The following is a 24389-nucleotide window of genomic DNA, read 5'->3' on the forward strand; positions in this document are numbered from 1 at the left end:
CTGCTGATAGCACTTAATGACTGTTCTCCAACTGTAGCTCACATTGATATTTTGCACGGCTCTTTGCTTTTTGCACAAATTCCCTCATCAACTGTTTTTATTTGATTGTATCTGAAATAATCTTGAAAATGTATTTTAACCTTTTTAAATATGAATGTACTTGAAGCAACTCTTGTAAACGCACGTTTGCACTTTTTTGTATGGAATGTATGTCTTTTTATGATTTTACCCAAAATCGAATAAAAGTATTTTGACTGACATATGGTCACGTCTGAACTGGGGTGGCAGAGTGAGCTAAAGAATGATGATGGATTAAACCCAGGTCAGTTGATGGGGGTGAGTGCTTGCATTGTTCAACACTCCGTCCATCCTTCTCTTTGGTTTTCCTCTGTCAATCACAGCAGAGAAACACAATGGCTGACACTTAGGTACACCACATTCTTTTCTTGAACCTGAAGTTTTCAGGGATTGGGAAAAAGCAAAGGAGTGTTATCTGGTTCCATGTGATGACATCCCCATCATCTATTTAGACATACAACCTCATCACCATCACAACATCCTCTGCTACTAAGATACCGAGTGTAAATATAAATTGTATTTTAACACTATTTCTACCTCCACTCTTCCTTTGTCCTAAATGTAATTTACATAATTTCATGTTTTAAAAACAATCCTACTAAGGGCCTGGCCTGATTTTCATCCTGGCGGAATCGTTCCTACAGTTGCTTTTTCGAGGGTCTTCCAGCCTGATGACTTCATGGCCCGCCCGCCATATTTAGATGTTGGCTATTACATAGACAAAAGACCACTGCGGTTTCACTGTCCCTGCTAGAAAATCTCAACTGAGTTGATGGCGGGATAGGCAAAATCTGCTGTTGGAGGGAGGACCGCCAGTTTCTCTGCTGGGCCAATAACAATATGCCTTCCCACCAATGTGACTGTGGTGGTCAGACCTCCACACCTGAGTTGGCAGAATTGAAGGGATATAAGGCTAAAACTCCCCTTCTCCCACTTTCACACTTCCTGTTTCGCCATGTATCTGATTTGCCAAGTCCTGCCGCTGCTACTTGATGACAAACAAAACTAACACCACAGTGAATGCCATCGACGGTAAGCTACACCCATGTAGAAATCACTCGTACAAGCAATAGCATACCAATGTGCAATGTATATGTCTGTAATGTTGACGTCTTAGAAATTTAAAGAAACACACCTATATTATCACATTGTATGGATGAATTTGTTTCAAGCTGCCTTCCCAAAAAATGGACATTTGTACAAAATAGGATATACTTTTTTTTTCTCCAAAAGTCACCATACCGGTGTGTCGAAAGATATGTTGATAATACCAACATTACAAGCAAATGCAAAACACATCATAGGGATAAGTTCAATGTTACATGATGTAGAAATTGCACTAGACACAGTGTTACCTTTGTCTTAGAATTTAATTGTCAAATGGATGTCAGTCACAAATTAGTAGTAATCAACATATACATACTTGTAATATTTCCCCTTGTCTAGTGCACGTCCTGTGCTATATCCAGTTTCACTATTTCACTTGAATTTTGGAAGGTGCCATACATATGTGTTCATACTGATCAGTAATCAAGATGAAACACACACACCTGTAGCAATGTTTTTACATTAAATAGTTGGTGCACAACTTTGATGAATGCCTACATCTAAAATCAAATGACCAAAACATACAATGTGAAGCAGTGTATGCAGGTAACACAGTAGACATTAAACAAACCAGTCGTGTCATCTGCCATCATGGGAAAGACAAATAAGTACTACATATTTTACTCAGAAACTGTGCTAGGAAACACAAAATTGCTAAGGAAAAATAATGCCAGGACGAATTTGGTGAAACTAAAAATAGGTATTTATTCAAACCAATGATTCTCAAAAGAATGAAAGCAATCCGAATGGCAGTCCATTCCTGGTTTCAAAAGTCCTTGTGCCATGGCACTCATCCTGTTTCCTACATAACTGCCAAAGGGAAACTGCTAGGCAAGGGTTATCTAGTGGGCAGAGCTGGCACCTTCAAGATCTTATATGAGAGAGTTTTTGTTTGGGAGGGGTACCCTAGGGTTAGGGAGGGGGTGCCCTTGGGTTTGGGAGCTGGGGCTGTGGTTTTGGGAGGGATGCTCCTAGGGCTTTTATGTGTGGGTTGGGATTTTGAAGGGGCGGATGACCGATTGGCAGGGGTGGAGTGGGATGTAGAATGGGTGGGTTGGTGTGTGGTCTGTGGGAAGGGTTAGGGCAATGGAAATACTCTGATCCTCAATGGGAAACTTGGTAGGCTTTTGGGGAGGGAGTGGGGTTTGGGAGGCAGAGGGAGTGGCATTTTCTGATGTGCATGTGTTTGTTGATGGTGCAGGTGCTTGTGGGTCTGGTGTGTGTTGTGCCAGTTTGGGTGTGTCTTGTGTTATAGGTGCTTGTTTTTTTATTCTGAGCATCTGTGTTTTTGGTTGCATATTCTAAGGTACTTGTGTCTGTGTATGTGTGTTGTGGAGGTGCTGGGTGTGGTAATGGTGCATGTGGATGATGTGGTGCATGTGTGTGATGGTGTGTGTGCTGTCTGTGGGTGTTGTGTATGTGTGTGTGTGGTGGTTGTGCTGCCTGTCAGCGTGCTGGTGGTGGGTGCGGTGCATGTACATGTAGTGGTGGGTGGGCTGCCTATCGGTGTACTATCTGTGGGTGTGGTGCCTGTGTGTGTGTGATAGTGGGTGCGCCGTCTGTCGGTGTGCTGTAGGTGAGTGTAGTGCATGTGTTTCTGGTGGTGGGTGTGCTGTCTGTTTGTATGAGCACTTGAGTTTCTTTTTGTGGTGTTTCTGTTTGTGTGTGCTGCCTGCTTGTGTCTAGTTGAGTTCGTTCATGAAACGGTTTGAGTATGCTTTGGACAGGGCTGGGAATAGGGAACTGGGATGGGGATGGTGAAGGGGTAGGAGATGTGGCAAAAGGTTGGAGTGGCTGGGAGGCTTCGGTAAATATGGAGACCAGAGTTTTAAATTACCGCTGTAGGACAGACCTACCACTGTGAATGCCTTTAAGGTAAGCTACTATTTCCTGAATATGGCAGCTAAGCCCATTGTTGGCATTTGGCAGGCCAGTCGGGCCTAAATCAATGCTCCAGAGATTGTATCCTGCCCTTCACATTCAGTGCAACCAGAGAAACAGGGGGAAGGTGCCTCTAGCAAAAGAGATCCCAGTCCTTTTAAGGGACCTGGGTGGGCCAACTACGGGGGTGAGAGGGGAGACCGAGGGAGGGTGGAGATATTTCTCTGGGTGGCAGATAAGGACGCAGGTGTAACTTGAGGAGTAGGTTCCGCCACTCCTAGGGAATGCTCGCTGGAAGAGGCCTCCGAAGAAGATGTATGTGACTGGTGGCCTCTGTTGCACTCCACTCAACGTTTGGGCTGCTATGTCCCTCGGTGTTGGTACAGGAACTTCTGTGGCCAGATGCTTCTCCACATACGTTGGCATCTTCTCCTTCACCTGCCCTGGATGATGTTGAAAGGACATACACAATGGTGTTATTGAATCTCTGTAAACAGATCAGATCATTAACTTTCACCACAAAACAGTTACCTGCTTCAAGCCTCTCAAACTTTTGTACTACATTAGCGTAAGCACATTTTCTGAAGACAGATGGTACCAGTTATGTAATTCCCTATGATATCTCCTATATCATGTATGATGTTGTCTCTTATCCATTATTATGTCTCTACAAGAACTGTGGTACACCTCAGAATGGTTGGCCGTTGTTGTACAGATTAGTGAACTGATGTTACCAAAAAGGACATACCCCAACAATACCTTTGTACTGTGTGTTCACTGGGCCCTAAAATCTGCATGCTTATCATCAATGAGTCAAATATGACTCAATGGCTGTGAAGATGTATTTATTTTCTGTTCTTTTATCGTCTATAATTTGACCGAATGAAGATTATTGATGATGATGATGAGGACTCAATGTCTGTCAGCATATACTGCAATGTTGAACTAATATTAGCATAAACTGCAAGCAGGTTACAATTGTTTGGACATTTAATTATGGTAAAACTCGCTTCAAGTCAGTAAAGCATATGTTAAGTGTCAACATTCATAAATGAATTCTGAACTAAATTAGCTTAGCCATGTATCTCATACTATCTATATACCAGTGCTGTTGAAGACAGTCGAAAAGTAATATTTGGGGGATTGACAAATAACTACTACAACATAATGAAAAACATTGCCCTTGTGACATTTACAGTGCACTCAGTACAGAGCAAAAGCATCTTCAAATTTGACTCCTAAAGATCTATAGGTATTTGAACCTTGTTGTATCTTTGTGAAATGTTTTCACAAAATATGCTATCTTTCAATGTTGTCAAAACACTGTAGAACATCACACTAATCATCACACATGATTCATACATGATATTTACTTCAAAGATTGAAATGTAAATCACAATAGGCAACATAGTACACCTTTATGTATTTCAACATTTGCCTAATGTGTCATGGGTTTGGCCTGAATCTGAGTTTTTCTGATGAAATACTCATACATATATATATAATGGAAAAATCCATCTTCCAAAATACCTTAACGTTTCCCATTTTACTCCATCATTAATTGTTCATCTGGTCATTACAAAGGACATTAAGGAATGGTTTGGGGTATTTGGTACACTGTCACCATAGTGTGCACATTCATTTCTGTGTTTCATAAAAATGTGCATACCTAGCTCAATTATTTGGCCAAAAGCTAAGTGCCTTACACACACATTTGTGAAGCAGAAAGACATCATGAAAATCTGTCACTGTTTAATATGTATGAAACAGTATTTCTAATGCTGAACAAATTTAGGATATGTCTTGATACCAATATGTAGCCATCAATTCTGCACTCATTAGTCATGTTGGATCACATGTTCGGTCTGGTTTGTGTAGAAACCCAAATTACCAATGTGACGGTTGCTACATCCACTGTATCATAAGAAGGCCGGGGTGGAGTTCGCCGAGTTCCCCTGCGAAGTGAGACAAAAAACTCTGCGACGTTACGTGGAGTTCCGCAAGTGACGGAGTGCGCTAGGTCACAAAGTTTGCGCTGATTTTTAGCACCGGGTGTTTGTCCCGCACTGGAAAATCAGCGCAATCAGCACCATGCACAGGGCAAGAGGGTGCTTCTTCTTTTGCCATTCGGTAACTTCCTCAAAGAAGAGGCAAGAATGATCCTGGACACTGGTGGATCTGCAGAAGTGATCCTCCTGGACCTTAGTGCCAACTTCAACACTGTGGACCACTCTATCCTTGTCCACCGTTTAAACAGAATAGGAGTTACAGGGTCAGCCCTATCCTGTCTCAAATCTTTTCTAGAACACAGAACCTTTCAGGTCCCGAAGGCAACGCCCGCTCCAGAGCTGTCGTACTCCAATGCGGTGTGCTCCAGGGCTCATCTTTAAGCCCCACGCTCTTCAACGTGTACATGTCTCCGTTGGAGGATATTGTAACCCCATTTGGCATCAACCCGATAATGTACGCTGATGACACCCAGCTCGTGGTCGCTCTAAACCAGACGGACCATTGCCAGGAAAACCTATGCTCCTGCCTCACAGAAATCTCCAGTTGGATGAGCAAATCTCTCCTCAAACTAAACGGAGATAAATCAGAGACCCCAGTGCTAGGCAATCAATCCAAACCCACCACCAAGCTTTTGTGGCCACCACGCATGGGACCAGTCCCCACCCCAAAAAAAAGAAATAAAAAGCCTGGGTGTCTGGCTTGATCAGGACCTCAATTTCCAAACACAAGCTAGGAAAACCGCGGGAACCTGCTTCGGCCTCCTACGCACCTCACGCAAAATCCTTCCACTCTTACCCCCCCCACTCCAGAAAACTACTCATGTAAGGCCTCATCCGGTCCAGGCTGGATTATGGAAACGCCCTATACCTTGGCGCCCCGAAACCGGTCATAAACAAACTCCAACTGGTTCAGAATTCAGCGGCGAGGCTGCTCACAAGCACAAAAAAACGATGCTCTGCTAAGCCTGCCTTTAGCTCCCTAAACTGGCTCCCAATCCATGAGAGAATCAACTTCAAATCCCTCTGTATCACACATAAAATTCTACAAGACAAGGGCCTCCCAATCCTGCGATCCCTGATCAAACCAGACAAAGGCAACAGGAATCTTAGATCTGACCACCTTTCTCTAGCAAACGTCCCAAAGTCAAAAGGGCGCGGTCAGGAGGACGCTCATTCTCATACAACGCCTCCAAACTCTGGAATTCCCTTCCCCTCAACACTCGCAGGGAAAACGACCTATTAAAATTCCGTAAGCTCCTGAAAACATGGGTGTTCCCTTAGGTCCCTTCTGCTCCCGAGAACTATCTATGAGTCCAGTGCTGGGACGCCCCCGGGTAGCTATGCGCTCTGTAAATCCAATTGCAATTCCAATTCCAAAGTGAACGGAAGGTTTCTCAACGTGAGTGGTAGCAGCCACCCGCAACTGCCCACGTTGAGAAATGTCACCAGGAATAAAATTTTCCTCAATCGCGCTCACCAACTTAATGTTGATGAGCGAGGGAAAAAATACATAGGAGAGTTTTTCATAACTCAGTGCAGTACACGGAGCTGGAGTGGAAAAAACTCTCCAAACTCAGTGACAAGGGCAGAATTTCACGCCCAGGCCTAATCATAAGTGCGTAGTATGCTATGTCATCTGTAATAGGGCTAACATGGCATCATCCACATCAGTGAAGGAGCATGACACCTGACACAATGAAGACCAGTTGTCTGTTTGTTACAACTATGCCTCATTACATCAAACAACATGATATATATGTGGATTTTACCCAGCCATGTGTCTGCTCAGAACAGTTCATTGGTTTGGGACGAGAATCAGGTGAGATAATTATCCAAAAACAGAAGACAAGGCACATCATTATTTTAGCGTAAAACTTACAACTTCAAGAACACTTCTTGAGCATTGAATATGGGTCACCCTGAATATTGATGTGGAAAAATCCTGGTTGTAACAAAAAATGGGTCATGTAATGTGTAACTCTGATAAGAACTTACCCCCTTGTTGCTGCTGTCGAGCCCTCAACTGCCCATCAAGCTTTGGATAGGCCATCGCAAGAATACAGGCCATTAGGGGGTCAGGGTGTGGTATGCACCCCTCATACATTGGGAGGACTTCCCAAGTTGGACTTCTGCAATCTTATGGGTCCTCCTACATCTTGCAGCAATGGACGCTGCACTGCATGTAGACCCCCAGGATCCACATCTTCCTGGCGATGGCCTTCTTTTTTTAGTGCTTCCAGTGGGCATTGATCTGTATAGATACAAGAAAGGAAAGAACAAACAATGGTATTGTGACTTTCTGTTTGTCTGTATTGCTGTCACAACAATTTTCTGCAGCTATCTGTAGTATAACTCATAAATTCCCATACAATGTTTATTGTCACATGCTGAGATAAACCAATATCCTCATACACACTTCAATAGCGACATGTTGCCCATCCTCATTCCATGTCATGGTCTTAACACACACATCCAGACCTGTGACATCATCCAACCCATGGGCCCCTTAATAATCTATAATGTGACTTACTTCTGCGAAGTGCTAAAAATTGTGAACTACTTAAGATTATGGCACAATGAATAGTGAGTGATCTCTGTGAATAAGGGTTTTGATATGTGGACATGGTATTCTTTGAAATATGAGTCAATTGAAAAGAATTGTTAGCTGGAAACTCTCCCTTTCAACTGTTGTCCATTTAAAAGCATTCAGGGGCATATTTAAGCACACCTTCAATTTTGACCTGCTAAGGATATATGTTCTTGACAGCTGTACCTCAGTGCATCACTTGTATGACCTGGCCCATGATTCTGACTGAGCACTGCTCAATGGTAGGCCTTGCTATCTGCAGCCTGATGATCATGATGCCACATGAGCACAGCCTTTCCTCAACCTTTACTTTACAAGGGTCACCTTGTTCCTATCCAATAAGTGACGTCAAGGCTGTGCGCTACTCTGTTTGTCGGATTCTGCAGCACACAAAGAAGGTGCAAATTGCCATTATTGATTGTTTATGTGCAGGAAGGCATATTTTCCCACACATAAACAAACATCTAAGCAGTGCAGGCCACTCTAAAACAGGCAGGGTGCCTGCACTGACGCTATTCAGCTTTTTTTGCACCAGCGATAGGGGAAACACAAGGGTGCGTCATTTTCTTGTGAATATGGTTCATCCCTGCGTTTTAAAAATGTCTCAGTGTGGCGCTGCCAAATTTGGCACAGCTACGCACTCCAACATTTTATTGTAAATAGGCCCCTTATTTATTTTAAGTAAACATTTATGTGTTGTATGTTACTCTGCTGAAACGCAATATCAGCACTGTATTGTGTACACCTCCATTGACGATATTTTTGGAGGCAAAACGTCAAAATAAAATAAGAATGCGTAAATAATACATTTGCTATAGATTTTTTACACATTTGTTTTTCAGAGTCATATTAAGGCCATACATAAATTTGTGATGGTTAAAGGACAAAAAGCAAATGTTGCTTCAAAATATGTATTAACCCATTTAAATGTTGTAAAAAACATGACTTTTGTGTTGCTCATCAAATATATTGCTGTGGATAATGTAAAAATATTTTCACATGTTTCTTCAAAGCAGACATATACACCCTGGGAGAGTGTGGAGACGACAGCCACCGGTGTACAACCCCTTTCCAGACCTTGCCACCATGGAAGAAAGGGAAATAATCAAGAAGTTCAGATTGAATAGGCAAACTATACTGGATTTATTGCATCAGCTGGAGTCGTATCTACTGATTTTTATGGATAAATACAGAGAGAAAACAATGTGTCTGTATTTAATTTTAAAAGCGGAAAAATTCGGAAAATTATGCGTCTCGTGGGTGACTCTCCATGCTGTCTTTTGTGCTTTCTAGGACAACAGCTGAGCGGTATGCGACGTTTACGACGCAACTTTTACAACGCTGTTCCATTACGACGCGGTCATAACAACGAAAGTTGTTACAACGAATTGCGCTGGGGGGCGCTCAAGGATAGTAAATCATTTAATTTACTATCCCAACACCTTCCCTACTATCCACGGGGACTGGTGTTGGAATAGTAAATACATTTTTTTTAATTTGCGCCCCCCCAAAGCAAGTCGATGTAACGACTTGCGTTGTTACAACCGCGTTGTAATGGAACGCGTTGTAAAAGTGTGCGTCGTAATGACGTACATCCCAGCTGAGCAGATACACCGAATGGGACGTTAAAAGATGGGTTCAGATTTCCCTGAATACAGACATGTGTTAGCATATATTTGTATTATAATACTGATATTTTCTTGTGGGTGTAAGGTTTGGCTATATTTGGATATATTTTGCTGCTTAGTTTGCTACAACGCGACAGGCAGCAAAGTACGAGTGCATGTTTATCAGTTAAATAAATGTGGAAATTTACCGTGTTATGACTCTATTTATTCTCAAAACACAAAATAAATATGGATAAATACCAATAAGATGGAAAAATAAATATGGATAAATCCAGATGGAAATGTTAAAAAAAAAATACCATAAAACTGGGAGCTCTACTCACAACAGAATTCCCACATCTATTACAACAATTGTACAAATCATGTCTGAACTTCATTTTGTGGCCGCAGGATCCTTCCAATGCACTGTGAAAGTATCTGGTGGTATGTCAACTTTCGGTGTTGGGCTGCAGGAAGTTTTATCTTCAGTGATGAGACTAGGCCTGGGTGGTAAAATATGCTCCGCTTGTGGAACTTGCCGAAAATTTTGCGATCCACGACGTAGCAGAATTTTTTCCTTGTTCGTGCTTTAAAAATGCATTTTCGCATGCGCTGTAGTGACTTACCGGGATCCCTGCATTCATCAACGAGTTTTCCTGTCTGTTCGCGTGCGACACAAGATTTTGGCAGACAGTTGCGCAATCCAGCGAGAGTGTTCGATCGTGAACACATCATTCGGACACGCCATCGCGAACACATCATTCGGACGCGCCATCAGTCATCTGGCAGCAGTTTGGTAAATCTTGCGATGCCAAACATGCAACATTTGCAGTATGGAGAAGAAGAATATCTCAAACAGCATAAAACCTTCCTGAAAATAATGTTTTGGATGAAAAAAAACTTCTCAGATTGACATTTGGCAGTACTTTTTAGTGCAAGGAGTCCTTTTTTTATTCAAACTTTTTTTTGTAGAGGAAGGAAGTGCCCCAGAGTCTCCAACTTCCTGTTCATGTCCAGCAGGCTCCTCCCAATGCTTTGTCCATGTCCTGTTCACTTTCCAATTGGATTTGGAGCTGGAAGGATCATTCTTTGTGTCTGCTGCATCATATATCATTAGATTTGAGGACTTTTGGATTTGAGGGCTTTTGGATTTGAGGACTTTTGGATTTGAGGACTTTTGGATTTGAGATTTTACAAGAAAGTTTGTGTTTGTTTTATTGGGGCATTGCAGTTGCTGCAACTACAGCATTTTTGTATTTTTCATCATTTTTAAAACAATTTATTGTGGGTAGCCAGTAGGCCCGGAGCTAGTCATGAGTGCATGATGAAACAACTGTTCCTTTGGTGTGTGTGGAATTTATTTTTAACATCATTTAGGGCATGGATGCATTGGATTGAATTGCAAAATGTGTTTTTGGGATATTTCACTTTTTTGGTGTGTGCTAAACAAAGGCATTTGTTGTGTGTGTGTGTGGTGTGTTTGTTGTGTAACTTGCACAGCTTATTTAGCCCTCTGGATTTTCGTTTTTGCATTTTATAGCACTAAAAGCTTTGTTGTTTAGCATGCCTCCTTTCCTCGTTATTATAGGCCTGTTTCAGTTCATTGTTTTCCAGGCCTCCTGCTTGTTGCTTGTTGTGACTGTGAGTGTCTATGTGGCTGGTGGCCATTTCTGGTAGTAGTTATAAGTATGCTGTGTTTGCCATATAGTCCTGCATGGGTTTCCTTTTTGGGCTAGGCTTCTTGTTGTTGTGGGCCTGGCCATGTGGCCAGTGGCAATTTTGAAGCCAGACAGTTTGCTTTTGCCATAGGCCTGCATTGTCTGGCTTCCCTTTAGGTTCTTGTTGTTGTGGGTCTGGCCATGTGGCTGGTAGCCATTTTGAAGCCAGGCAGTGTGATTTTGCCATAGGCCTACAGGCTTGTGTCCTAGCCTGCCAATTGTCCTTTCATCCAGTAGGCTCAGAGGTAGTTATTGGTGCATGAAACAACTGTTTCTGTGTGTTCTGTTGAATTTAAACATCATTTAGGGCATGGATGGCATTGGATTGAATTGAAAAATGTGTTTTTTGGGGGAATTTCAATTTTTGGGTGCGTGTTAAATGAATACCTTAGTTATGTGTGTGTGTATATGTGTGGTGTGTTTCTTGTGTAACTTGCACACCTTGTTTAGCCCTGTGGATTTCCGTTTATGCATTTTATTGCATTGAAAGCTGTGTTGTTTAGCATGCCTCCTTTGACTGGCTATTATAGGCCTGTTTCAGTTCATTATTTTCCAGGCCTCCTGCTTGTTGCTTGTGATTGTGAGTGTCCATGTGGCTGGTGGCCATTTCGGTGGTAGTTTAGTAGTGTGTAGTGTGCTGCTTCTGCCATATATGCCTCCATGTCTTTCCTATGTTCCGCTCGGCTTACTGCTTCCATCCCCTTTGCCAGCTGCAGCTCCCTGAATGATGTGATGAGCAAATTAATGCCAAACAGGTTCCACTTCCATTGCACTTGTATTTTTGTTTTTGTTTTTCTTCTTTTCTATCCTTCCTGAGTGTACACAGTATACCATGAAAGCCCTTGTTGTCAAAGTCTCACAAATGGTTCCACTAATATGTATTCTTTATAACTTAAATTGACTTAATACAATTAATATTAAAACACTAACAAGTGTGACCACCACACACTAAGTTACATATTATATTTGTTTTTTTGTACTAGTAGTAATTGAACCACAACAAATGCAACATTTCACTGATGTTCCTCTCCTGGCTTCTTTGCTTTTAGGTACACAAAAAGACAGAGGAGGAGGTGTCATCATCACCCGTTATACTGCCAGACAGAAGTCCTGCTGTGCACCACGTCACGTGTGACCTCAGACATCTCTGCAACTTGTGCACCTGCGTCCTGCTGACATCGGAAGGAAGAAGTCATCCACAAAGAAAGGTCCCAGGTCCTCCAGTACCAAGAAAGTTGCCAGTGAGAAGAAGAAACAGACGAAGGAAGTGGCACTTACCAACACTGGTTTGCCGGCCAATATGTTTTTTGGGAAACAAAAAATTACGCCTGCATCAGCGGTGTCTGGGGACCAAGCTGGGAGCAGCAGCTCCATATCAGCGGGCCCACCCCACCAACCTAGGCCCAAGCCCATGAGTGTTGCAGAGGTAGCCAGTCTACTAACGAGCACTGATGTTGAAATGTCATTATCGCAAAGTAGTACCCAATCAACACAGGTAGAAACTCAGCAGAAAAGTGGGCAACAACAGCAGCCACCACAACAGCCGCCACCTCAGCCGCAACAACAGCCGCAACAACAGCCGCAACAACAGCAGCAACAAAAGTCACAACAACAGCCGCAACAACAGGCCACAATAGTAGTTGTTCCTCCTGAAGTAGGGGCAGTTCAGGAAATCGAGCTTCCTGCAGACGAAGATGAGCAAACAACTCTTTCAGAAGATCCATTGTCTTCCAGATCCCCAGAAAGGAAAAGGAGGGTTAGTCCATCAACTTCTTCTTCAAGCCCTGCTTCTGACTATCTAAATGCCACTTGGAACCCACCAGCTCAGTCTGAGAGTGATGCCCGCCACAAGACAAGGCTAGTGAAAAGGAAGGTTCCAGAAAGCCTTTGAGTTATGGAGGTTGATGTAGAAGAGGGGGATGATGAGGATGAGCCAGTCATCATGAACATCACTCCCGGCCCAGAGAAGGTGGGGACCAACATTATTACCCTATCCAAACTCGCTGCAAGGGATGTAGCACGGATACAACCAAAACTGGTAACACCACCTCCAGCTTCCATATTTGCATTTGCTAAGGCCCGGCAGGGACCTACATCTACATCCAGCTCAACCACCACCTCAGTAGGTAGTGGTACTGTAAGTGCACAGAGTCAAATTCCACGCCCACCCTCTAGTTCATCTGGCATTGAGAGTGGCACCTCCAGTAGCACCAGAAAGTTCACCTCCCCAGTTTGGGACTTCTTTTCGGTTAGCAGTAAGGAGGAGAACATTGCTATATGCTCAATTTGGCAACACGCTTTTAGACGGGGTAAACTAGTTACAAGCTATGGTACCGGAGGCCAAACAACTTATCTAAAAAAACACCACATAATCCAGTGGGAGGCACACGTACTTCGCGTACAAGAAAAAAAAGTAAAACTGCACCCATTGCTGTTGGTGGGGATGAAGAAGTAGAAGATGATATGTTTGCGGTGGAAGGTGAACAAGAGGGACACATTTCTAGCACTGTCCACAGCAGTGTAGTGGTACAACCGACATCCTCAGCAACATCTCAGTGGTACCATATTAAGAAGAGTCAGATGCAGAGTCATACTGAGACACCAAGGCAACCGAGTACAGCAATGAAAAAAAGTGTGTTGTTGAGCCCAACTGGTTTCAAGCAGACAGCTGCACCACAAAGGAAAATAATCCAGCCTACCATTGCAGCATGCTTAGGTTGGAGGGGCAGTACGAACACAACCACCCAACGGCACGTTTGTACAATGCGAAGCTGGCAAAAATGTTAGCGCTGGACCTTCTCCCTTTTTCTTTTGCGGAAGGGGTGGGTTTCATTGAATTTGTGTCAGCCATCTGCTCTAAATGGAAGGTTCCCAGAAGGTCCTATTTCACCAGAGTTGTTGTTTCAGCACTACATCATGATGTGCTGGAATTGCTTAAACAAGCTTTGCAGCAGAATGCTGTTCACAATATCCACCTGACAACAGACATGTGGACCAGTTGCCAAGCCAGTGATTACATGTGCATAACTGCACACTGGATCTCTTTTGTGGGGGTTAGAGAAAAGATATCTGAAGCAGGTGTTGTTGACACTGCTGAGATTTTTCTTGCTACTCAGAAACATGCAACTGTACCCATGTTCACCATGGAGAAATCTCATACTGCTGCAAATATTTTGGAAGAGTTTAACAGCAAGGTAGTTGAATGCCTGTGCCCAAGAGGGCTTACCATTGGTTTTGTTGCCATGGATAATGGCAGTAATGTACTTAAGGCCATGGAGGATGGTGCATATTTCAGGGTCCCGTGTTTGGCGCACTGCTTTAACATTATTGTTCAAGCCTTTCTGAAAAAAGAAGCCATAGTCAGCAACTTACTGACCACCTGCCGAAGAATATGCACACATTTCAGCCATTCTTTTAAAGCCCAGAAGCGGCTGATGATCATTCAACATGACTATGGAATGCCAGTCAAAGCGCTCATCCAGGAAGTGGCAACACGTTGGAACTCAACTTATTACATGCTTGACCATCTGATTGAGCAGGACAGACCAATCAATGAATATGTCATGCAAAGAGGGGATGCTACTGTAAAAGGCATGACCCTTCAGATGTAACCAATGGTGCCTAGTTAAATGCTGGACAGAGATGCTTCTTCCTTTCGAGGTCTTCACATGTGAAGTCAGCAAGGAGGATTGTACTAAGGGCCAAGCTATCCCATTTTTGCACATGTTAGATAAACAGCTGAAGGAGGTTTCTGAAGCGTACATAGGTGTGGAGGATAAAAGGAAGCATATGAGTTGGTGAAGAGCTTATGCCATTGCTTAGCTGAAAATACAAGGGTGCAAACTAAGATTGTGTCAGAAAAACATTACATTTGTGCCACAAATCTGGATCCACGGTACAAACCAGCACTGAACAGTAAGACATTAATTCCATTTTCAGAACTGGAGGTTGCCTGTACAAAACTTGGATAGCTGAGGCAGCCAGTGACTTTGAAAATGAATGACTGGCAATTAAAGGCCCACTACTCAAACCCACAACAAGTACTGCAGCAGGGCATCCGGCATCAATTTCCACTTCAGAGCCTGAAGGCAGTGCGTTTGGCTCAGAGCGGTCACCAACACTATTCACAACAGCAAGAACTGGATCATCAGCCCCAGTCAAATAGGCACAGGATTGGTATTTACAGCAAGGGATTGTTAGGTTCAGTGCTGATGCAAAGACAAAAGAGGCCAAACAAAGTGTAGCACCCCTGAACATTGAGCGGATGGTCCAGGCCTATCTAGATGACCCAACAGAGAGAGGTTTACATTGATCAAAACCCATTGCAGCATTGATATGGGACAAGGGGCCAATGGCCAGTGCTCAGCAGGCTGGAGATAAACTATATGGCTTGCCTTGTCGCAAGTGTCTCTTCAGAATGTGTTTTCAGTGCTGCTGGTGCCATTGTAACAGTGAAAAGGACCAGTCTACCACCAAACAATGTGTAGAGGTTAACAATGATCAAAATGAATCAGCACTTTTTACCACAGAATTACACAATACATGAATCAACGCAGGAATATGAGGACAGCGACTTAGATGACGGAAGTAGTGTGTTAGATGATTACCTACTTCTGGTTGAACCCCCAGAGTTTGAGGACGAGCGATACTTCCCTGACAACTAGACTTGAACTTCTTACTTTCTTCCCTCTATATGTACATTTATTTGTGTGTGTCTGTCTTTCTGGTTTGAAACTTTGAATCACAACAAATCTATCACCACTGTCTTCTAGTCTTTTTATTGCCATATTGGAGTTGCAGCTCTCTGTATTTAACTGAAGTCCACTCCTCCAAGTCCTGCTCCTCCATCCTCCTGACTTGCCCTTAACCCATTACCCTCAAGTCAGATGATGATTGGATGTAGAATAATAGGAGACAAAAGAAAATGTTGCCTCGTTGAGTCCCTCCAAAAGAAGTGGAACATGATGACTACTATAGCTATTCTCCTTTCCGAGCCAAGAGAGACTGCCCCTTAACTTAAGATGAGAAGGAACAGCGAATGAATGATGGCATGCATTGGACGCTGACTGAGTGATTTATGTTGTTGTTGTTTGTTGTGCATGAAGTGAAATCATTGTATACTATTATTTAATCCACACACTACAGGTAACTCAAGTCAATGTTACCCTTCTTGTTTTTTAATAACATATTTGTACTTCTACTGCAGGCCGATCCATTGCATTTTGAACATGGAATATGGACTCACTCTGTACACACTGCACACTGGGTTGGACAACACAATGATGATGACCCCAGTGACATAATATCTTTGCAGTCACTCACTAGAATCGGTGATGATTGATGGAATAAGTCAGGGCATTTCATGAGTGGCATAAAAGGTAAACAAGGCAACAACAACCACAGCAGACCTACATGTCTGTGTAGTAGTGGTGGAGTCGAGTGTAGTGGTATGACTTACAGTGGTACATTGATTTAGTCACGTCATTTATAAAATACTATGTTGCTACATATGTGCATTGTCTGCCCCTTTCAAAATGTAAGCTAAATGGAGGATTGTTCATGGGTGCCGTGGGCCTGCTCTGTCCTGTTGTTGTTGTAGGTTAATGATGGAAATAGAGTAGACATGATGTATCCATGCCGCCTTGTTGCACTCCAACGTCAGTTTTGTTCAAGTGGCACGTTGGTATACTATTTGCACTTCGGCATTTCAGGTAGTGTTCACCGTATGACATGACGCGTCTTGCACGCAATTTCACCATCAGCGAGCCCACTGTATTCTTTTCACTCATTATCATTCACCAGTATATATGTTACATCTATGCTGGACGGAACTCGTTTTTTTCATTGTATTCTTGCTGGTTATTTGAGATCATTTGGGCCCTGACGAAGGGCTGTGATAGCTTGAAATGTATTGGGATCTTGAAACACTGGACATGATTTTCTGCATATGAAATTATATGGGAATTATATGAATCATGGAATATCAATGACCTATCTACAATAAAATATTGGAACTTTGCACCTTGGGATTTTACTCGTTGTTTGACACATAAGTGAATCCTTCATCCTTTCTTACACCCACTATTGGTGGACTTCCGCAGTGCTCAGGGGGATGTCTCCTATTCAGGTGACGCTGGCCTTATTGTTTACTTCATGCACCCCGACCAGAGGGTGAAAACCCAGAAGCATGCTAAAATGTGATCAGTGTTACACCTTTCAGTGTGCGCAGTCCTACTCTTTTTGTTGTGATTAACATTCAGAAAACAACACAAACCATTTTCAGAGGAGAGCATAGAATAGGGATTGATCACTACATCACACTTTATGATATACTGTAATCAGTTAGGAAAGAGAGAATGAGCAATATGATGTAGCAATAGTGTTTAGAGGAACATCAGCAGGGCATCATGGTAGTTGTAGTAATTTCAAAGACAACTTCCCAATGCTTGCAAAATAGTTGGTGGAACATATCTGTGGAAATTATGCAGTAGAAAAGCGCCAGACACCTACATTTTGACACACAGATATGTGTAATGGGTATTTGGTGTATCACTTACAGGCACCAAACCATCATGTGATATACAGTGGAGATTTACACTTGTAATCTTAGATACAACAATACATCCACACCAACAATCTAAGTTAACTGATATTGATACTTTACTTTTTACAGAGTTTTATATAGCGCAAACTTGACCTGAAGGTATCGGGTATCAGAACATTTTACATAGCACCAGTTGCGTTACAGGAGGACACATTCATTTTTGTTAGGCATGGGGAGATTAAGTGATTTGCCCACAATCACAGGATGTTCAGCGTCATTGCCGAGACTCTAACCCAGTTCCCCAGATTCGAGGTTGACTGCCCTAGTCATTAGGCCAACTCCTCTCTCCCACTTTGAGGTTTGTATGTGTGGAAAATATGTGCAGGACACAATGGCAACATCAGAGCTGAGAACAAACAAGACATTGAGGTTTATTGTGACTTTGCAAAGTGTAATTTACCAGACTCCATCCCACCAGGTATTCCTGTCACGCTGTCAGGATGTAATATCTGCAAGACCTTCATCTTCCAGGGCATGAATGGTATTGGGTGGCCTGTGTGAACCTACACCAGTTCTCTGGGCCTCCATGTGACACTTGAAGGCCAAGGAACGCACCCTACCCCGCAGGTAATTCCACCCCTTCCTAATTCCCTCCTGTGTGCTCACGTTTGCTACAATTTTAATTCTGTTGACTATTCTGGCCTACATTTGCCTTTTCTGGGATATGGGTGTATTCTGCACTTGTGTTCCAAACAATTGTGGCTCTACTCTGAGGATATCATCCTCAGTAAAATGTGAATTTTTGGGGCCTGGCATTGTGCACAAAAGAAAAATAAAGTAAATTATTCACCTCACAATACTAAAAGAGAAGAGATAAAGGTACCGGAGACAAGGAGAATGGAAAAAAAACTCACTTCACTGGCAAAGCCTCTGGGATTAACAGTTGTGGTGGAGTTGGAATGGCAAAGGATCATGGTCTGGAATGGAGTCTGTTTTATAGTGTAGTATGCAGGTGTTTCCATTTGGCCAATTTACCTCAGGTGTGTTCTGCTAGCATCTATCCAATGGCCACAGTGATGGTGCATTGTTGAGCGCCTATGGCGACAGACTCACTCTGTCTGTGAACCGCTGTTAGAAGACCGCCACCACAACTGTGAAATCAAAATCGGCTCAGCAGGAAACTGCCACCCTTACGGCAATGGTGTAGTATTTGCTAGTATTGTAGTCCACCACGTCAGTGCCCCAAACCAAGGCTGGTGTCGAGTACCTTATATCCAGAATCTTTAGCTTCCGCAGGAGCAGATGCTTATTCCTCTATCCCACACTGATATACCAAGATCATATAGATTCCGGCATCTCAGAGGGGGAAAAGGGGATTGGGAGTAAGAGAGAAACACACCACGTCTTCCTTCTGCTGTACAGAACTGCACTCTTCTTCTTTTCTGAGTCTTCCTCCTAAAGAAAATAATATTCTCTGGCAGATCTTTCCTTAACTCTTATGACTGTAAACTTCACTTCTCTAATGTAATTACCTGTTCTAGCAGTGTGGGTAGCTGTTCTCTCGAAGTATTTTCTACAACGTGGAATGCTGTTAATCCTTCTAAAATGAGAGTACAAATAATGACATAGATAAATGTTATTCTCAGTACTAGACCCCAACTCACTATATCTATCTAAAGGGATTCTTTTTACCTTATTGCACCCCGTATTTGCATGATTGTCCTTTCTTTCTCTTATGCAGGTGAAACAATGAAGCATTCAAATGGGATGTCCAAAATGATGAAATGAAATGAGGACTTGGGCTTCACCTTCGGTGATAAGTATCTTTATATATTTATATATATATATATATATATATATATATATATATATATATATATATATATATATAACTACACATACTTGTGGAGTCTTCTGCCCAAGTTTTTCCGTGCACTGCTTCAGTGGTTCACTTAATATCCTATTATCAAAGTCTGTTTGCTAAATTGCTCAGGAAACGATATTCATATCATATCTATCTCCCTGTCTTATAATGTCTCAGCAGGTCTCTGTGACAATAACTACTATAAATAACTCTCGTGAAGACTAACTTTCTCTTCCTTAAAGCGAGGAATCTGCATGGATGTTTTCCTCTTCAGCAACAATTGGTCATAAGGACCGCAGCGTCCTTCGAGAAAAATAATGGACTATAAATGAACTTACCGCATCCACGGTTTAGCCTTAATTCAGCAAGGTCTAGGTCTATACTCACGGATCCAGCACCAAACAACTTCAGCCTCAGAAACCGGAATGGAAACGGCGGCAAATATAACGCGACCGTTCCCCGAAGAAATTGAGTTGAAGTGCGTAGTTCCACAGGTGAGGAACCGCAAAACCAACTGAGAGCGTTGCGCGATCGCGAACACTAGACCGGCAACCTAACAATGAATCAAGGTGGCCATCTTAGAATTCTGCCTCAGTAATGACCATAGACCTTTATTAAACAGTGAAGACCATCGACTGAAGGTGTGTCTTTTTGAACTAGATTTACGAACTTGATGGATTTTAATAACTGCAGATAGCAATTGAGGATTGCAAAGAAGATTTGCCTGACCATTCCTGACAGCTGGAAACACTTGTTCGAAGCAGATGGCTAAGCAGCCTGCATGCATCTAAATATGGTGGGCGAAAGAGTGTTGATTAGGTGGAGTACTAGGGACTGCCACTGTGTCGGGATGGCGGTAAAACTGCCAATATGTAAAGCAGGCACTTAATTATTTTGTTTTCGTGGGAATTGGCCATATGTATTTTTGTGGATTGCCAGTTTTCTCGCTGAGTATGATATATCATATTCATTTAGTTTTGTATTATACAAATATTCTGACCAAGTGAATTGGGTTCATGACAGTAAATTGTGAGGCACTTTTTGCGTATTTGCACAAGCATATTTGCACTATTGCCATAATTGCTGCTTTATGATTAATTGCTGCTAAAATGGATTTACCCATGTATATACTGATTTTAGCTACGTAATGTCAGCTATTTATAATCAAAAATGTTGTATTTTACCGGTGTCATGTTCCAATGCTTAAAGATGTGTCCTTGATGATTAGTCTTTTTTCATTGCCCATTGTGCTCTGTGTCGTAATACCAATCATATGCGTTTCTTGGTTTGCACTTGCACTTTAAAAGTTGATTGCTCCCTCCATGGCGTCATGTGATCAAGGCCTCTGGGCAGGCCGAAACGTCATGCTGGCAGGGTGCGCTTGTACTAAATAGACACCTAATTGCTCGCCTGCATCTCTTGTTCGACTCTTCGTTTCTGGTCTTCGAAATGCTCCTTGCATGGCGGCTCGGCGATTTAGACTAAGTCTATGGCATATATATATATATATATATATATAAACATATATATATCCATGCTTCCAATCTGGGACAGCGCTTGCTTCTTGCGTTGCGCAGCTTGCCACAAATCCGGACAGGGACCCACGTTAAGTGATCAGAAGGTCTTTATTCTGGATACGCCAAGACGAGTTTCGCAGCCTTCGCCGCTTGTTCACTCGACAATGAGTGCAGGTATGTGAGTGCAATTTAAAGTGACAACTCAGGTGAAACAAATTAATCACGTGACTTCGAAGTTCATAAAGGTAGACAAAATACTTCCCCTACAATGAATTGAACGATGTACATGTAAAATACAGTTATAAGGACAATTCAATATAAAACTCCCATTATTTCAATACAGCCTAATAGTTTACACGGGAAAATACCTCATATTGAAAGAATGTTTTTTATATTTATGCAAATCGCAAGTTTATCTGAATGGGGATCTAGGACTATCGACAACATCACATGATTAAAACAATTGCTATACAGCATAAAAGAAATAAGTGTGTGTTGCTAAAGTGCAGAAGTGCTATTTAAGTTAAATACAAATTAATTGATCCTGCTAAAACACGTGTTGACCATAGTAATGTGGACACTACTATTGTTTCTAATTCAGAGAGATTAAGCATAAAATCATATATTTCAATATACATGCTGTTACTAACATATTGCCTTAATCTGCCACATATGTACCACATATATACCTTACTGCGGATACCTGATTTGTTGTTCCATAATTATATGAATTGTTCCATCCTATAATAATGATCCGCTATCAATGGTACCCCTCATACGGTGTATATAGCCTAAAGTGGTGGTATACTTGGCTCAAATAATGTGTTCCTTTATGAAGGACACTCTCTCTACTGGATTTGTTCAATTTCTACCTTTAAAGAGTGAATATACATCACAATGTCAATATTATATGTTAACTTTGATGCAAATGCATACTCCATGGCTTGCTAAATAGATACATAGTTAAATATTATTTGAATAAATAAATAAATAGATTCAGGGCTAGATGTAGGTAATTCCCATTTACAGACTCTTAAATACTGAATTATACCGATTCGGTATTTAAGAGTCTGTAAATGGGAAGAAGGGGGCAGATGTAGGTAATTCCGAATTCAGGAATACCGAATCTGTAAGATTCGGGATTTACCGATTCGGTAAATACGGAATCGGTATTGCCCATTGATTCCTATGGGGCTTGAAGCCCACAGGAATCAATGGGCAATACTGATTCGGTATTTACCGAATCGGTAAATACCGAATCCTGCAAGGGTGCAGGGGGTGTCACTTTGACACCCTCTAGCACCCCAAGTACAGGCTTGTGTGACATGTGGCACACATACATGCCCTAAGGGCATGTCTGTGTGTCACATTGCACAGGTGTGCATGCACAGATGTGCATGCACACCTGAATTCGTTATTTTACCATACAATAGGATTGTGTGGTAAAATACCGACTCTTAAGGGCCTGTGGCACTGTAAACTGTGCCACCTACATTTGGAATTACAGAATCGGTATATTTACCGATTCGGTAATTTACCGAATCGGTAATTTTACCGATTCGGTAAATATACCGATTCTGTATTTTCAGCCCCCTACATCTGAAAACCCTAATACCGGTCAGAAACGGCCGAAATCGGCCGTTTCCGACCGGTATTAGGGCTCCTACATCTGGCCCTAAGACATATAAATATATATTTCTCAATTCTATATAAATATCTGTGGTCTAAAATACAGTCTCATGCTATGCGTATGTGAAAAGGTGTCCTGAGGTAGTGGATTCCTCTAGATATCGATATTGTGGGGCTATAGGTGACAGATTTTAGCCTGTGTTCGCCCTACATATAACAAAAACCCCAATTTTACAATATTACAATAAATAAAGTGCATAGAGTACCTCCGATAGAGTTATCTCTGCTAGTTGATATGTTACAACTTTCTATTGTCGCAATTAATGAGGGTGTCTCGATTTTGATGGTAAAAATTATGTGTGACTAAATTCAGAACCGTTACCTGTGTTGATGACAAAGGGCTTTTATGGGATTAATTGGACTGTTATTGCCCTTAAGATTGTAATGTTGAGACCGTTTGGATATTTAGTATCTAATTGTAAGATGTATCTGGTCTCTAACCTTCTTAATTTGCTTTCGCGATCACCACCCCTTCTGCTTGGTGTTATAGCATCTATCAAAAAGTAGCTGAGGCTTTTGTTGTTTGACTGATGGATTTCTTTAAAATGCCTCGCTACCGGGTACGTATTGTCTGCATTGGTGATTGCTCTGAGGTGTTGGAGGATTCTTTTATGTGCTGGGAGTTTCGTGCTGCCTATGTAGCGTAAGCCACATGGACAGGAAAGAACATATACGGCGTATTCCGTTTTGCACGTCATAAGTTTGGTTATTTTATATGATCTTTCACTAAAGGGCGTTATGTACTAAGTGGTGTTGACACCATGTACACATGCTTTGCACGTTTTACATCGTATGAATCCCTTGTGCGTCTGTAACCAGGAGTTTTTTTCTAAAATTTCAGCGTTTGTGGTGACTAAACTATCCCTCATTGAAGGTGCACGACTGTGTGTAATGGACACCCTCAGCGGTAGCAGGGGTCCTCTTACTGGGTCGTTGAGCACTATCGGCCAGCTGGATTGTATTATTTTATTAATTTCTTTATGCTGGCTGCTGTAGCTCATGATCAGTCTAAAGTCTTACTTATTGACTACAGTGGGATTGATTTTTGGAGTTGGTAAAGGATTCTACTGGCTGTTTGTCAACCAGTAGATGATTGCGGTCAAGCAATCTGGTTTTAGTGATTGCTTGTTCCAGGATTGCTGGACTATAGCCTCTCTCCAAAAACCGCTGTGTGCTCATTTCTTAAGCTTCTTTTAGGTCTGCCTCAGTGCTGCAAATATGTTTCAACCTAAGCATCTCCCCATAGGGGATGCTGTTGACGAGGTGGCGAGGGTGAGCACTTGAGGTGTGTAAAACTGAATTGCCCGCCGTTTCCTTACGGTGAAGGCGGGTTTCAAGTTTGTTATTGTGTACAAAAACCTGTGTGTCTAAGAAATTGACAGAAGTCTCGCTGATGCTGGCCGTAAAAGTTAGATTAACGGAGTTCTTATTGATCTTCTTAATAAATTCTTCGGCCTGTGCTCTTGTGCCCTGCCATACCACAAATAATTTGTCAATAAATCTGAGCCATGTTATGATGTTTAACTCAAATATCTCAGCGTATTGTACCTTAAGGACCAGCTCCTCCCACCAGCCAAGATGTAAACAGGCGTAGCTGGGGGAGAAGCTGGCCCCCTTGGCTACTCCTTGGATTTGTTGAAAAAGCAGATTATTGATCATAAATATGTTATTGTATAGGCAGAAATGTATCATTGCTATCAACATTTCGCTGTGTTGACGATGTATGGCAGGTCTTTTTGCCAAATAGTATTGGATAGCGTTGCTACCATCATTGTGTAAAATACTCGT

The 24389-nt window shown here is 42.2% G+C and overlaps 1 long non-coding RNA gene across 1 annotated transcript; it reads right to left on the reverse strand.

Annotated features, from left to right (window-relative positions):
- Window positions 1–1928: 1928 nt before the first annotated feature.
- Window positions 1929–19195, reverse strand: LOC144766957 (uncharacterized). The gene is made up of 3 exons (XR_013598001.1): window positions 19064–19195; window positions 7071–7326; window positions 1929–3509 (listed from the first exon to the last, which is right to left on the reverse strand). It is a non-coding gene; the product is annotated as an uncharacterized LOC144766957 (long non-coding RNA).
- Between the last annotated feature and the right edge of the window lie 5194 nt (window positions 19196–24389).

This window comes from Lissotriton helveticus, chromosome 7, assembly GCF_964261635.1.
Source record: "Lissotriton helveticus chromosome 7, aLisHel1.1, whole genome shotgun sequence".
Classification (NCBI taxonomy): Eukaryota; Metazoa; Chordata; class Amphibia; order Caudata; family Salamandridae; genus Lissotriton; species Lissotriton helveticus.